Raw genomic sequence first — 11,768 nt, 5'->3', positions numbered from 1 at the left:
CCCAAACAAAAGGGGCCCAGGCCAAACAGAAACTGCTTTGGGAACCCAAACAGGCTACAATCTTCCACCACCATTTTGACCATGTCAGGAGAAGAAATCAGAGGCCGAAGCTTGCCTTGAATCCACCCTACTCAACCACCAAAAATCTGGATCGTGTCGATGAATCTGTCGCCCACAATCCATTGCAGACCACTATGTTGAGCTGCTAACAAAGAGTCCAGCGCACCATCCACTCGTCGTCGGACACGAACTTGTAATTGAAACTGTAGGGGCTTGGTACTGCCCGAACGTCACTTATGCTTGATGATATCATGTTTATAACTCCCTAACCAACCCAACCAAGAAGCTACTCTTACTCAGGGACTTCGGGAACTTGTACATACCTCAACTAATATGGAGGATTTGCTACATCAACAAGCATAAGTAACACCCTCTTAGTGGGCCCACAAGCCATGGTGGGACCCAACAGCGATATGCATTCCGTGGCCCGACATCCAAGCTACATGGTGATAGTCGAAACCGGCCAAGTCCTCACCGGGAAGGCACCTTCCCGGCCTTGCCAAGTTGCCTTCACAACAAGCTTCTATGCACTAGAATAGGACTTTAGCATCCCACATTGGAAACACATGTTAAGGAGAGTGAGGGGCTCCCTTACCTATAAAAGGGACCCCTCCTCCCACTTAGAATTCATCCCATTATATACTTTATAATCCCTTTGGGCCGCAAGGCCCAAACCGTATAGTGCAACACTTCAAGTGGACGTAGTCTCCCGCTAAGGCGGGAGACGAACCACTATACTTCTTGTGTCTCGTTTCCTCTCTCTTTCTCTCTAACGTTAATTAGACACCCTCGGCCACACACGTTAACATTGGCGCCCTCTATGGGAAGCCAACACAAAGGCTTCGTCACATACCATGAACTTCGGTCAACGTTGATCAAGGTTGGTCAACGTTGCACTACCCAAAAAAAAAAAAAAAACTTTACCGCTAGCAAGGCTAACCCAGCTTCAGTGGTACTGGTAGTCAGCGGCCCAGTGCATAGCGAGGCTAGGGTTCAACGAGCTCTAGTACCAGCCCAGCTGCCATCGACCCAGTGGTAGCGCCTAGCTGCTAGCGTCATAGAGGCTAGCGGTCAGCGACCGCCAACGTCAAACCAGCGCATACCAGCGCCTAGCGAGGCTAACGCCAGCGACTCCCAGCGGTAGAGGTAGTAAGCACCGACACCCAACGCCCCCTCCTAGTAAGGCCAACAACCATCTCGGCTAGCGCCAGCTCTAGCGCATAGCGAGGATAGCACTCTGCCAACGACAACACTCTTCACACCAAGATCTTCTCTTCACACCCTGACATTTTCTTTGGACACCCACTCGTCCACAACTTTCCTCTTCAAACTCAGAAGGCATTCTAAAGAAAATAACACATTTTTCTCTAAGCATCAAAGTCGACGAGCCAAAGTTAAGTTTCTCTATCATACTCTTATCTTCTTACTGAACTCTATACGAGCAATTAAACATTGATAATCTGCCCATACAGTTGTTCATGTGAGATGGTCGCTGCACATACTTATCAAGCTTTCTGTTATACACTGATACACATGGTTTTCTATGACATAACACCACGTATCAGCAACACCACACACCTATATGTATATCTACAGGTCTTTGTTTTACACAACAACATGATAGATAGCTCTAACTATTAAATAGCATGACATATTTGACACCTTGCTTACCTGTGCATTTCCACGTATATTTATACTTCACACATGCTCCTTCTGCACAATTAGCTACCCTCATTGGGTGCCACTCAAACTTGGACATCCAGAAATCTTCTTTGGGCACACTGCAAGCAACAGAGCCTCCTTAGCGGGTCAGTTCAGTGACGGTAATTGCGGCCAAGAGGCCTAATCTCTATCACTTGCCAACCGCTATGCAGCACCTCCGCTAGCCTTCCTCCGCTGGCCATCCTCCACTAGCAATCATCCGCCAAGTATCTTTCGATAGCCACTACCGCTGGCCAAAGCTCCGCTACCACTTGCCCAGGCTCCGCCAACAGCTCCCAGTGATTGGTTTGAACCGAGCTTCATTGGTCATTCACTTCGCTTGAAACAAAATATGCAAGCTAAGTTCCTCTTTATCACTTTCTCCCAACTGATACGAGCACCGACAAGCTAAGCATATCTTCATACTCACTAAGAGCATGTCTACGCATACGTACTCCACACATATTCATTGCAGCATTGTATATATATTCATAGCTATGCTAGGACTGTTGGCCACATGCACCATCACGTTTAGTTAATTGACAGAGACACGCACCGCTATCGAGCAATGCATCTGCACCCTTTTTAGCTAAATCACAAGCTGCCACTTAAGTCCTAAAGAAACAAATGCTAAACTAGCTTACTGGCTGCATCCCAATTTTCCCATATTAATTTATATTGCTGCACATACTTTTGTGGTCACCTACACACAGCGTATCGTAATTTTACTTGATATATAGTCAATTACATCGCATGCACTTTGCTCAATCCATACAACAATATCATGCAATTGATATCACTCCTTTCATAATTATTATGAACCTGCATATTCTCCGAATCAAATTCGAGCGCAATTGCTATACTCTTACTAAATGCATTTATATGGACAAGTGTTAACTCTCTACTCTTTTTGGTAGGAGATCAAGCATATGCATCGGATGCTTCTACTAACCAAGGACCTCAATATTGTGCCTTGCCCACGGCATTCAAGACCAAAACAAGCTATTTGCGGTCATTCACCAATCACATGGAGCGTCATGCTTGGACAACTCCAACATGATTTGGGTACTTATATCAATTCCAACTCCAACTTGCTCCAAATCGGTATAAGATAAGTAACTATATCTTATCTTTCATGCATTTGCAATTAAAGCCATTGCCATGACTTTACATGCTTTTACTACTTTTAAGCACGGCCACAATATATCACACTTGATATGTCTTTACATGCTTCTATGACTTTAGGCATGCTTACAATATGTATCAATTTTAGTAGCATACCTACTAGTCTTACATACTATTGCCATGCTTCAAAGGTCTCCACAATGTCTATGCATGTTTACAACAATGCAAAAATGTTATTAGTAACTTTACTACAAGTACAAGCAATACAAATACCATGCTTAAACTAATTTAATGTGACACTCACTTAAACAAACCATGCCATGTCTAGAAGCTTGTGACACTTATGACTTAATTAAACTTGTTCGGATTACGACTTGCTTGGGTATCGAGCATGGCCACGACATGCTTGGGCCACGCCCCGCATGCTCGCACAGCGCCTACCCTCTCAATTACACCCAACTTGCTCGAACACAACCTAACTCGCTCAAACATATCCAACGTACATGCTTTAGTTAAGCTCCAAGTTCACAATGCTTCATACTATTCATCAGGAGCTACTCCCAAAATTTTATATAGACACCCATTACACTTGCCGCTATCTAATATGCATGTTACATGACCATAAGATCCATATATTATTACTTGTTATGCTTATTTATTGTTCTTCACACAATTAGCAAGATTTACATGTACATTATATGTAAACATATGGTTTAGCCTCCGGGCACCATAGTTTGTCAAAATCTCCCTACGGAAAGAGACCTAAATGGGTTTAGACTTCACGAGTCTGTGGTCCACGACTAGCCGCCAAGCGGTAAGGTAACGCCTCATAATGACAATGACCGCTACGCGGCATTGCAGTCAAGCATTTCTCCTCCAGGAAAGAGTAAAGGGACCAGTTAACACAGCCCACAACAACCATTGATCCGGCAGTTAACTCCCAACGCTTGGGTATCAAAGATTAAGTTCGCTACCTAACGCCCACTACTTAAATGCAGCTCCCCTCATTAAATAATTTTCCGACCATACGGAGGTCTATAGCCAGGAGTGGGGGACTCCTTGAAGGGCCTAGTAGGGGCCCACCCAAAAAGGGCATAAGCCTTCGCTCCGACAAATTCTAGATGGACGACGTACTTGCACTAATTATGCGCGATAAATAGCACAAAGCCATGCTTTGGTATCAACCCCGCAAGAAAACCCTCCTTACTTGGGGACTTCGGGGACTTGCGCATACAACCCAACATAATTAGCAACGATTACGCTTATGCCTCAAGGCATCACCTTTGAGCTGCCCGTTAATGCCTCATGGCATCCCTTAGGTTTACGCTCTTGCCTTCCTGACATCCCTGAGGTTTACGCTCTTGCCTTCCCGGCATCCTCGTGCTTTCATGCTCTTGCCTTCTTTGCAACCCCGAGCTTTCACGCTCTCACCTTCGTGGAAACCCCGAGCTTTCACTCTCACGCCTTCGCAGAAACCCCGACCTTTCACTCTCACGCCTTCGCGGCAACCCCGAGCTTCACGCTCATGCCTCCACGGCACGATCGAGCTTTCATGCTCTTGCCTTCCAGGAAATCTCGAGCTTCACACTCATGACTCCCCAACATAATACACATTAATGGAATATTGAATTCTTCTACCATTTATCGTTTGGAACAAATGAAATTCTTTTCACATTCCATTAATAAGAGTGAAAACCAAACAAACACAAGCGTTCGCGTAGTCATCGTTCATGACTTACAAACTCTTGCCTTCATGGCACTCATGCAACTTACACCTCACGAGCGTAACCTCGTCAACTCGACCTCGTTCGTTTTTATGCGCGCATCACTCATTCATCATATGCAATTCATACGCTCATTCTTAGTATGCTCACACAACCATATGCATTCTCGAGTTTATATGTCATAACCGATCATACTCGGCACCATTCACATACATACATTGACATGTATCATGCACCTCGTACATTCGTATATGCCAATGCATAACCGTGCAACTCACATATGTTGCCCAATACAACAAGCACTCTACATGCGCACACACCCCTATCTTCGTTTTACAGGTTAAAGAGTACCTACTTGCTTACTGAGTTCGGGGACTTGTAGGGGCTCGGTGCCACCCAGACGTCACTTATGCTTGATGACATCATATTTATAACTCCCCAACCAAGAAGCTGCTCTTACTTGGGGACTGATACACCCAAAATAGATGCTCAACTTAACCCTGCAAGATGTAGTCGTTAGCAATATAGAGTAAGCAGGGATCGTTCAAGTCAGGGATTGAGGGTAACTATATTAATCACACAAAAGAAAAGAAAAGAAAACAAAACTAACACTAAAGAAATTATCACACACTAGAAAAGAAGAAAGAAAGATGGAGGGTCAGAGAGGGGATAGAAGAGGGCACTGCAATCCTAAAAACGAAACTGATTTGAGGTTTTTGGGTTTTTAACGAAAATAAACATAAAACAAAGAAAAGAAAAACGATTTTTGAGTTTAAGGTTTGAAAGATATGGATGAAGATGTTAGGAACTCGGAAATCCACCACCAAAATATGCTTGAGACAAATTTATCATCCTAGTTTTAATTATTAAGTCGTGAAAAAGGTTTCAATCAAGAATAAACCATGAACGCATGCATAAGTTCTTATTACTTCCCTAGATTACTTAAGCAAGATGAACGCACCATTACTAAGCCTTTAGAATAAACAATCAAGGTATAGAACGCTATCCTACCAACAATTTATTCTAAGCATTAATCACATGTGGAAGTTTGATCGAAACAAGTATGCAAAACTAGTGTGGAACGCCTACCTAGCATGCAATCCTTTTTATTTGGTTTCACCTATTGTCCTATAGGTTTTACTACCATTGAAATAAGCATTATTAACCATTTAGGAGATTAAAATACCTATTTCTAGCCTCACTTACAAGTTCATAATGTTCCATGCACGCGTTCATGAACATAAACAAGTAAGAGTTATCCATAAACCAAAGCCAAATAAACAATTTCACAACAAAGCAATCACAAAACTAGGAATCAAAATATTGTCAAAAAAATATCTTAGGGGCTTCAAACCTCGCCCCTAACAAAAGTGAATTAGCCACACATTGTCTCAAAATTCACAATTAAACACATATGAGTTTGAATTACAAGAAGGTAAAAACCGTAAAGGGAAGAAGATGAAAGCCACGAATTCACTTTTAGGCAGCCTTGGACACAAGAACTCCCTTCAAGATGGTACACGGCAAGGCTTGGTGATGATGGATGATGGTGTGCACGGTTTTTGCTTCTTGAAGTTTAGGAATTTTAGACTTTGTGAACTAGGGTCTTTAGACGGAAGATGGCGCTGTCGATCGGTCCTTTTTCACATTTGCAGATGCTCTAGATGTTTGAGGAACACAGCTCAAGTTTCCTTCTCCAATTCTGCTTTTAAAAACCTTCCCTAGTTGCTTGAGGATTTCTTCTAATTGGTGCACAATTAATTGATTTTCAAGCCTTAGTAATCTTCCCAAAATCTTGAGGAATTATTGTGGGAGTATCCTTAGTATTTGCAGCATCAATAACCTTCCAAAAATGCCCTGGAAATCCGTCCAAAGACGAGTCTTGGCCAAACTGCCCTGTTTTGGCTAGGATTCAATTTCTGTCTCTGAAGCTTCCTTCTTGGACAATGAACGCCTTTCTCTCGCCACTTTTCTAGATGGTTCTTGACTCCCACGTGTTCTATGACATCAAATATTCTAGAATGATCAATAACCTTCTGGAAAAACTCCAAGAAAATCATCGGAAAAGCTGACAGTTTCTGCCTTATCGAGAAGCCGACTTTGAGCTTGGTTTCCTACTACCTCGTTGACACTTCTGACCAGTTATTTAGCTCTTGTTTAAGTATAACATCATGTCTTTAAGGTTAGCTGTCCCTTTCTTCAAAGTTACATCTAGAGAATGCAAGAATTTCTCCTCGAAATCGTTCCCAGAAAGCTTATTCTGAAACTGTAGTTTTCTGCTTTGCAGCAACTGTTTTGCACAACTTTTTCCGTGGACTTCCCTTGTAATTTCTGGCTAAAAGGTTGGTCAAAATTAGTCCTCTGCATCAGTACTTCATGATCATGGCTTCGTTGCTCCCTTTAAGCTCATATTTCTCTTGAATCACTCCACGAACTACCTAAAAGAAAACAAAGTTAAAACTGACTTTTTAAAGGAAATAGCTAAGAAAAGTGTAGAGGATTGCACATTATATTTGTCGCATTTATGCTCCCATCAGGGACTTCGGGGACTTGTACATACCTCCACTAATATAGAGGATTTGCTACATCAACAAGCACAAGTAACACCCTCTTAATGGGCACACAAGCCATGGTGGGACCCAACAACGATATGCATCCCGTAGCCCGACATCCAAGCTATTGGGTGTGTGGATCAAATTCCACATAGGATAAGGATTTGTTAATTCTTGATCAAAAAGGAGTTTTGATTGTTTCCTACCTGCTTACATAATTCTACTTGGTAATGGTTTTCATGTCCATTGGGAATAGGTTTCCAATGTCTTATAGGGTCCAGTTAGATATCTATAAATAGGGGCATAGGTTGTAGCAGTAGATCAAGTCTTTGAAGCATTAAACAGAGAGAGCAAGTAAGGTCTTGAGGGTTGGTGAGAACTTCTTGTGAGAGATTCTTGTATTCTTGTTCGTGTATTCTTCTTCTTCTATAGTGAAACCCAAGCAGCCCGGGGATGTAGGCAAAGTTCTTTGCTGAACCTTGTTAACAAGTTCGTGTTTGTTTTCTCGATTGTTTATCTATATTGTTTTGCACTTGTCTGCTTCCGCAAGAGGAATTTTAGGTCAAATTCCTAACAAAGTTGGTATCAGAGCTTAGGCTCTAGAGTGGAAACAATGAGCGTAGAAGACGTTGAGAAGAGGGTTGATAAGTTCGACGGTAATGACTTTAGCCTATGGAGGTCACAAATCGAGGACTACTTGAATATGAAGAAGCTTGCTAAGACTTTAGAGGACAAGCTCCCAAAAGATATGAAGGAGGAAGAATTTGTCGAGATGGATAGGATGGCCCTTGGAGCCGTTCGACTATTGCTTTCGAATGATGTACGGCGATTTGTTATCAAGGAGACTACGTTGAAGGGGATGATGGATAGTTTGTCCAACATGTATGAGAAGCCAAATGCAGTTCAACAGTTGTACTTGATGAGGCGGCTGTTCACTTTGAAGATGGGTAAGGGTATATCTGTTCGACAGCAAGTTGGGATAGTTGGTGATATTATCGAGCAACTAGCATCGGTGGATGTTAAATTCGACGAACACATCAAAGCATTGGTGTTGTTGACTTCCATGCCTTCGGATTGGGATGTGACTGTGAACTCGATTTGTAGTGGAGCTGGGACTACGAAGAAGCTGAAGTTTAATGATGTGCATGACATTCTTCTAAATGAAGAGATGCGAAGACAAAATAACCTTGAAGATCCTTCAAGTTATGCGCTCTCAATAGAAAATAGAGGTAGAACATTCAACAAGAACTCAAACAACAATCATGGAAGGTCCAAGTCTAGGGCACCTGGAAAAGGCCGAAGCGTGTCCAAGTCAGGAAAGTGGTCTGATGGGTGTTGGCATTGTGGGAAATCTGGACATGTCAAGAGAGACTGTAACTAGTGGAAGGAGACAATGAAGATGGCAAACACAATTGAGTTTGATTCGGATGCACTTGTACTAAGCGTTACTAAAGCACCATTGGAGTCATGGATCGTAGACTCTGGAGTGTCTTTTCACTCAACTTCACAACAAGAGCTCATGGTGAATTACCGATGTGGTAATTTTGGCAAAATGTTTCTTGCTAATGGTGGAGCCTTGGAGATTGTGGGAAGGGGTGATGTGAAGATTTCGCTGACAAATGGTGGAACATGGACCTTGACCAATGTTAGACACATACAGCGGTTAAAGAGGAATTTGATCTCTGTGGGTTAGTTGGATGATGAAGGATGTCACACTACCTTTGAGAAAGGTACATGGAAGGTGTGTAAAGGAGCTATGGTGTTAGCTCGTGGAATCAAGACAGGGACACTTTATATGACCTTGAATATTGTTGCTATTGTTGAGAACAATGAAGGCACTGCGATCGTTGAGAAAAATGAAGATGCATACTTATGGCATCGTAGACTTGGGCACATCAGTGAGAAAGGTATGGGTGTACTTTAGTCGAAGGGTAAACTACATGGTGTGGAGTTAATGAAGATTGGGCTTTGTGAAGACTGCATATTTGGGAAGCAAAAGGTTGTTAGTTTCTCAAAGGGTGGCAAGGCACCAAAAGATACAAAACTAGAGTTGGTTCATATTGACGTGTGGGGACCTGCACCGAAGCTTTCGTTAGGTGGCTCAAAGTACTATGTGACTTATATTGATGACTCCACAAGGAAAGTATGGGTTTATTTCTTGAAAAATAAATGGGAAGTATTTGATACTTTCAAGAAGTGGAAGGCGATCGTAGAGAATGAGACCGGGTTGAAGATCAAATGTCTGAGGTCGGATATTGGAGGTGAATACTGTGGTAATGATTTCAAAGAGTATTGTGCAGAGAATGGATTAGGATGGAGAAGACAATTCTCGAAACTCCACAGCAGAATGGAGTGGCTGAACGCATGAATATGACTCTGAATGAGCGCGCAAGGAGTATGAGGATACACGCATGATTGCCAGACATGTTTTGGGCTGGTGTAGTTAATACTGCTGCTTATTTAATTAACTATGGACCATTAGTACCATTGAATCATCTTCTACCTGAGGAAAAATGGAGTGGAAAAGAGATAGGCCTATCACATTTAAGAGTGTTTGGTTGCGTGGCATATGTTCACATTGAGTCCGGTGCGAGAAGCAAGTTGGATCCCAAGTCTCAAAAGTGCATATTCATAGGCTATGGCAGTGACGAGCTTGGCTATAGGTTTTGGGATATGCAGAATAAGAAAGTTGTAAGGAGCAGGAATGTCATCTTTAATGAAGAGGTGATGTACAAGAATAGGCAAGTAGCAGAGCCTAAAAATCTTGTAAGAAAAGATCGGCAGTTTGCAAGGTTGGAAGAATTGTCCAATGAAGATATGTCTAAGGGAAATCATGGGGAGGAACGACAACAACAAGAATCTCCTGAGGTCGCACAACCTAAAGAACAAGTTCCTAGTGATGAGCCCGTGACAACTCTTTTTGTGCCAAGAGTATCGTCAAGAAGTGCTAAAGGAATACCAGCTGATAAATACTCGCCTTGTGCTAACTATTTGCTGTTAATTGACTGTGGTGAACCCGTGAGTTATGATGAGGCAATGCAACATAAAGATTCTGATAAGTGGAAGGGTGCCATGCAAGATGAGATGGACTATCTCATGTCCAACAATACTTGGGAGTTAGCTAAGTTACCAACAGGCAAGAAAGCATTGCATAACAAATGGATTTACAAGATTAAGCAAGAAGTTGATGGGAGCAAATGTTACAAGGCAAGGTTAGTTGTGAAAGGTTTTCAGCAAAGGGAGGGAATTGATTTTGATGAGATCTTTTCGCCGATTGTGAAACATACCACAATCCTGGTGGTGCTTGGTTTAGTGGAAGCTGAAGGTCTGTATTTGGAGCAGCTAGACGTCAAGACTTCTTTTCTTCATGTTGATTTGAAGGAGGTCATATACATGAAGCAACCACAAAGTTTTATAGCACCTAGTAAGGAGGACTTGGTATGCAAACTGCAAAAGAGCCCCAAGACAGTGGTATAAGAAGTTTGATGCTTTCATATGTAGGAGTGGCTACACAAGATGTCAATCCGATTACTGTTGTTACTTCAAGAGGTTTGACAAATCTTATATCATTCTTTTACTGTATGTGGATGATATGTTGAAAGCTGGGGAAGACTTCAATAAGATTGAGAAGTTAAAGAGAGAGATGTCAAACCAGTTCGCGATGAAGGATTTGGGTGAGGCGAAGAAAATCTTAGGTATAAAGATTATCCGTGATAAAGTGGCTGGTACTCTGAAACTTTCACAAGCGGAGTATGTTGAGAAGGTGCTTAAGCGATTCAATATGGATGAATCGAAGGCTGTAGGAACACTGTTGGCAGCTCACTTTAAATTGTCCAAGGAACAATCACCCAAGAACGAAAAAGAGAAAGAATATATGAAGAATGTACCTTATGTATCGGCAGTTGGATGCTTATTGTATGCTATGGTGTGTACTAGACCCGATATTGCTCATGCAGTTGGAGTTGTGAGTAGGTGCACGAGTAATCCAGGAAAGCAACATTGGGAGGCTGTGAAGTGGATCATGAGGTATCTTCGGGGTACTACTGATATGTCTCTTTGTTTCAAGATGTAGTGCTGAACTACAAGGATATGTTGATGCAGACTTGGTAGGAGATCATGATACTTGTCGGAGTACTACTAGTTATGTGTATACTGTGGGTGGTACTGCTGTATCTTGGGTCTCAAATTTGCAAGGGCAAGTGGCCCTGTCTACAACGGAGTCCGAGTATGTAGCAGTCTTAGAGGCTGGTAAGGAGATGGTGTAGCTAAAGGGTCTGTTGGAGGAATTGGGTAAAAAGTAAGAGAATTGTTCATTGCACGATGATAGTCAAAGTGCAATTCACTTGGCAAAGAACCCTGCTTTTCATTCAAGTACTAAACACATTCCTGTGAAGTATCACTACATACGAGAACTCGTGGAGAATGAAGTGTTGCAATTGTTGAAGATTCAAGGAAGTGAGAATCTTGCTGATATGTTGACTAAGTCTGTGTCAATAAGTAAACTAAAGCTGTGGTTGGCCTCAATTGGTCTCCAAGTTTGAAGAAGGAGATGTTGGTTGTGATAATGGGTTTTGTGTTGGCTATGATTGAAGAGTATTGAAGAATG

Source organism: Rosa chinensis, chromosome 7 (assembly GCF_002994745.2).
Source record: "Rosa chinensis cultivar Old Blush chromosome 7, RchiOBHm-V2, whole genome shotgun sequence".
NCBI lineage: Eukaryota > Viridiplantae > Streptophyta > Magnoliopsida > Rosales > Rosaceae > Rosa > Rosa chinensis.
The sequence above is the reverse complement of the archived record's forward strand: the minus strand, read 5'-3'. Positions refer to the sequence as shown.